Source organism: Rissa tridactyla, chromosome 3 (genome assembly GCF_028500815.1).
Source record: "Rissa tridactyla isolate bRisTri1 chromosome 3, bRisTri1.patW.cur.20221130, whole genome shotgun sequence".
Taxonomy (NCBI): Eukaryota; Metazoa; Chordata; class Aves; order Charadriiformes; family Laridae; genus Rissa; species Rissa tridactyla.
The window spans coordinates 25,718,141-25,723,796 of NC_071468.1; the positions used below are offsets into that span (position 1 = coordinate 25,718,141).

The window sequence follows — 5,656 nt, forward strand, 5'->3', positions numbered from 1 at the left end:
TGCTTTCCTGTGTAAAGGAAAATAGGATTTGATGTTTGAGCAAATAGAATGTAAAGCACTATCCAGCAGGTCAGATTAATGGGGGGTGCTTCCTGTTGATGGGCAAGAATAGGAAGAAATTCTTTGCTGTGAGGGTGGTGAGACACTGGAACAGGTTGCCCAGGGAAGTTGTGGATGCCCCATCCCTGGAAGTGTTCAAGGCCAGGCTGGATGGGGCTTTGAGCAGCCTGGTCTAGTGGGAGGTGTCCCTGCCCATGGCAGGGGGGTTGGAATGAGATGATCTTTAAGGTCCCTTCCAACCCAAACCATTCTATGATTCTATAATATAATTCTGTTTGGTTTTCTTAGGTTTTTGTGATATTCTCTTACTGTGAGAAATGAGCACTGCCAAGAAGCAATGAAGACATGGCTTAGCTATGAAGGGGAAGTAAAAAAGGCTGACAATCGAAGTAAAAAAGGCTAACAACCCAGGAAAAATGCACTGCAAATGCAGAGCTGCTTTTCAGGCTGACTCCCCTGAGCTGTGTGCTTGCCGGGGTGCTCAAAGGCAGGCTTGTGGTTTCCTTAAAAGGCACCCACACAGATTTCGTTTCCCTGCAATGCGTGTGCATGACCCTACGGTATTTCTGGCAAGTCCCCATCACGTCCCTGCCAGCAGCTGCCTGTGCGAAACATGACAGTCGGATGTGCCACCAGCCCGGGGAGCCTGAAGTTTTCCTAAGGCACAGCCCATGGATATTGAGGGAACAGTCAGGAAGCGACATCCCAGAAAATAGTCTTAAACAGAGTTAGACTCAGGGTTGGCATTTCTCTCCTCTCCCAAAATCATCAGATGCAATTGCAGGTGCTGATGGGCTCTCCAGCATCGTATGTCACAGAGCTGGAATGAGAGGGGACCCGGCGCTGCCGTTGAGCTAACGGCAGCACAGCAGGCATCTCCTCTTCTCCTCCTGCTGCCAGAGAGGCGGGTAATTACCATATCCATTTTAGAAATGAAGAAACTAACGCATGCATAGGCGCAACGGTAGAGTTTTAAGAATATGTGGGCGTCTGAGATGCAAATGCTTTGGGAAACACCACGTTGCGCCTGATTTGCATCCGTAGGCATCCAAACACATGTACTGATCTGACCCAGAGGGCCATGTGCAAGGGCGCAGGGAGCACGAGCAGCGGCATAGGGAGGGCTCCCTCACCCCCTCACTGGGGATCCCTCACTCCCTCACTGGGGATCCCTCGCTCCTCACGGTGCCTGGGCCGGTCACTCCCCTGCCTTTGGATCCGCTCCAGGGAAAAGTGTTCCTGGGTTCCCCTGAATGGCAGCGATGACGGGATGGGATGGAACAGGATGGTGTTTCCCTCTTAATCCTGCAAGAGAAACCTGCATTGGCAGCCTCACTGTCCTCCCAGCTTCTCCTCCATGCTAGCTTTTCTATTTCAAATAGAAATCTAATTGAAAACTCAGCAGATTCCTTCTGCTTCAGGAGTAGAAAACCTGTTGGTTTTGCCTGCCTGAATATTGCCCTGGCCTGGGCTGGATGCTGTGTGTCACTTGTCCAGCGCTGTCAGTGCTCCTGGGCAGGAGGCAGAACCGATGCCCCACGCTCACCTCTCCCAGTCCCCATAGGACTTTGGACACTCCTCTTTATAATGATGTCGGGGATGTTGAAAGCTGTCGCCCAAGTTGAACTGCAAAAGAGTGAGGGAGGTTACCTCAGTGGAAAAATAGATATAATTATCTGCAATAGACTCAGTAACTGTGTACGCAATCATTTCCTCCTTAGGACCTTGGTACACTTGAGAAGAGAAACTTCCTGGTTTCTGTGCAAAGAGTGTCATCCTGATTTATTGTTAATGAACCATCCTGTTCCTAACCTTCATTTTCCAGTTTTCAGTACACCTGTGGCATCACTTGCCCTAGAAAAACAGCCAGAGTCCAGCTCAGATTTTTTTGGGAGCTTTGAGTGACGATTTTATTAAAGGTGAAGAAGCACTTTTCCAGCTGCAGCCAAAGGCTTTTCCTTTCTTTCTGAGTCCAACCAGTGGGTTTCCTGATTTTGTCATGGCTCTGAAGTCCACCTGCAGGCATCTGCTCGACTGTTTCTGTTGGAGTGTGGTCCTGCTGTTTTCCCAGAGGGCATCTAGTTGGGTAGCCGGGTCTGGCCCTCCCTTAGCAGTGCCCTTTCCATGTGCTTTCCCACTTTCTTTTTCTATATGAGCAAAGAAACAAAGGTCTTTGCTCCCATTGCTGGGACTTGTATTTATCCTTATGTGACAGCAAAGCTAAGGTTGCAAAATATTGGGTGTTTTTTCCAAAGTCTTTACCCTAATGGTGATAAAACTATTCCAGTTGGCTTCCCTGTGTGGCATGACCTTGGTATTTGAATGAGGGTATCCTTTCACCCATAGCCACTTGCACTGGTCCACTTTTCAAGGTCCAAAATGCAAGCCTTTTTTTCACGAGTAATACTAATATGTGTTGTTTTTTTAAAAACTAAATAAATCAATCAATCAAACAAAAAAACAACCAAAACGCCCAAAAAACAACCAGAAAGAAAACCAGAGGAAAAAAATCAATTCCATTTTCCTTTTCAGAAAAAAAGTATGAAAACACATACGTAAGCAATATGATGGAAAAACACAGCCTTCGTGTGGGACAGGCTTCTGCAGCTGAAATGCCAAATTCTGTATTAGTCTGAACTACTGCCAATCATCTGCTAACCAAAAATATTTGGTCATTTCCACAGCTGACTCTAGTTTTTTTACAGCCCTCCCCTGCAACTGGCAGCGGATGAAGAGCAGTAGGAGCCCAGGAGGAGGCAGGTTTGGGGAAGAGGCACGAGTGTCACGGTAGCGGTGCCATAGGTGTGTGAGGAACACCGTGCAGAAGAAGCAAGAGTGACGGGCACCGCTGCAAATGCCTGCTTGGGCAAGACTGATGATGTGTGAGCCTCACGCCGGCACAGAGGATGAAATGAAAGGACCCCATGGAGAAACTGGAAATTGCCAAAGAGGCTGACGTTCAACTGGGCTGTGCGATCAATGGGGGAGCTCTTGAGAAATGTGTGCTGTGACCTCTGACATTTCAGCCCTTATCGGGTTTGAGCCAGTGTCTTTTGCGGCACAGTTATGTGGTGAGGCAAGGTGGTTTTGGTGATAATAACTATTTTATTCTAGTGACCTCATTTTTCTTGGATGTCTTGGCTTGGACCTTTTGCTATTGCTAATAGGTGTGCTGGGGAACAACACTGCAATGCTAAGAAGATGCCAATTAGAAAACCAGCGAGGTCATTTCACACCACTTTCCTGAACTCTTCGCCTGGGCTTCTCCAACCCTTAAAAGCAAATTACAAGTATGCTTAAATACTTACTCCCCGGGGCACTGGCCCTTTTGAAGGCTACTTGTCCTGCAGGAGCCAGTGCCCATTGTGCAGTGGTTCAGTGCCACTTTGGGAGGGTCCAGGGGAACTGGCATTTACCTCTCCGTTCACAGTGGCTGATATACAGAGGTAGCTGGGCACGATGAACTGCATCCTGGGAACACCCAGGGAGCCTTGGGTCAGGATGGCCCTCGCATCTCTCAGGTCCCTGCTGCAGGCTAGAGGCCACAATGGAGCTGGAGGTGGCATGGTGGCCTGTTGGGAAAGGATGTCCTGTCCAAGGAGATGGGGTGCCCCACTTGCACATCTCTTCCTGGAGGTTTTTGGCACTGGCCCCTTGGTGTCTTAATGCTTTTGTGCCTGTCACTGGTAAAGCTCCTGAACTGAGAGTAGAGTAGAGGGTGCATTTCTGCTGCTCTTTCAACCACCTCCCTCAGCAGCCCCTTCTTTCCTGTAACTTTTCTTGTCTTTGGGAAGCGTTTTTTACCCCCTGATATTTACCTATCTTTCCCTCTTGCCTTTCATGTCCATGGTTGCTTCCTGTCTTACTCTTTTTTGCTTTGTCTTGTTTGGAGCCTCTCTGCATGGACAGAAGGGCAGAACTAGCATCTTCCCTCTTCCTTGCCTAGGGCACAGCTCACATCATACATTTCCTCCAGTTCCTGAATGAATTTACTGTCAGACAGTAGCACTGCTGGGTGAAAACTCCACACTCCAAGTGTAGTTATGTATAGCTCAGTATCGATCTGTCATAGATTTACTTGTTTTCAGGGTTTTCATTGAGAAGTTGGTGATACAGCAGTGAATACACTACTTGTGGGTGTTCAGGGTCAGAAGAAGTTGTAACCCCTCTTCTCAGGAGGAAAGACAAACACAAGCTGAAACACCCAAGCTGCAATCAGTGGCAGAACATCACTCCAGGAAGCACCATGCCTCTTCAGTGGGTGTTGGCTTTCTAAGGCACCTCAAATACTCTGCCAGAGTAATTAGTAGTGATCTGAATCAGACATCACTATATACACGTCTGTCTACAATGGTGACGTGTTTCATCATACACCCGCAGTCAACAGCAATTTTGAAGTGGATACACTCCCTAGCCCACAGTAATCACCTGCCTTGTGCTTGTTGTCACCCTGCGCAGGAGGTGTTTGTGCCGACAATCAGTCCTTTGGATTCCTGCTCAGGGCGAAGCTGGGCCGCTCATGGTGAGCGCTGGTCGCCGTGGCCGAGCACTCCCAGAGCCGAGATCGCCCTTCGTTTGTCTGCCTGGTGTCTGCAAGAAGTCCTTGCTGTTTGCGGAGAGGCAATTGCTTTGCGCAGGTTGTCTCTGTGTCCCTCTGGGAGTCCCAGGCTCGCTGGGGACAGAGAATGAAAGGTGAAGGACAAAGCTGGGGGGAGATGTGCTTAGTTTAGCTGGGACAAGTCAGGCATTGCTACTACCAAATGAAAGAGCAGGTTCTGATCCTACTGTGTTTTTATTTGCTCTGAAGGAAAAAAATTAGTATATTGGGTGCAGCATGGACATTTCAGTCTCAGCCCAGTGGCTAGGTAAACACCTCCCAGTCAAACCGTTAAGTCTCCCACAAGAAAGCTGGAAAATAGGGGATATAGTGTTGCTTTTTCACTGAAAAACATTAATAACATACAGCATGGACTCTGTCTTTTCTCTGACTACCCTGTAAAATGCTGCCCATCAGGCTGTGGCATAGGTGTAGCAACAGTCGGTCGGGTCTAGACACTGCCTCGAGCGGCCATGCTGAGGTCATGTCTCTATTCACTTTATTTTATTAATTTGTCATTTAATTCTTTGTTTTCACAAAAGGCTTGTAATATGCCATGGAAGGAGGGAAAAAAAATTAACCACTGGAGTTTTGCAGCTCCTTCCTTGCTGTCTGCAGGAGCCCTTTTGGAAGCCAGGAAGGGGCCATGCGGTGCGCAGGTGCCCGTCACAGCCAGGGACCAGCCGGGAGCCTCCTGAGGCCTATGGGGGTGTGTAGGTGGAGAGCACCCATGGGTGGATCGGTGGCCTGGGGCTACCCAGATGTGGAGGCCACGGGCAGCGGAGCTGGCAGGGAGACCACGGCCTTCAGCTCTCCCATCACCAGAGAGCGGGGAAAGAGAAACACCTCGTTGGGGAAGCACAAAGTGGCAGCAGGGGAAAGGAAAGTGTGCAAGGCAAAAAGGCTTATGCCTCCTCAGAGGCAGAGAAAGGTGGGAAAGGCAGAGCAAGGAGACACAGGGAGGAGACGCTGGGACTAGGCAGAGGGGAAGGGTGAAAG

At 49.1% G+C, this 5,656-nt stretch overlaps 1 long non-coding RNA gene across 1 annotated transcript; it reads left to right on the top strand.

Moving 5' to 3' along the window:
- The first annotated feature begins 345 nt into the window (after window positions 1-345).
- LOC128907075 (uncharacterized) lies at window positions 346-3,163 on the top strand. Its single transcript, XR_008465454.1, has 2 exons — window positions 346-968; window positions 2,766-3,163. It is a non-coding gene; the product is annotated as an uncharacterized LOC128907075 (long non-coding RNA).
- The last annotated feature ends 2,493 nt before the right edge of the window (window positions 3,164-5,656 follow it).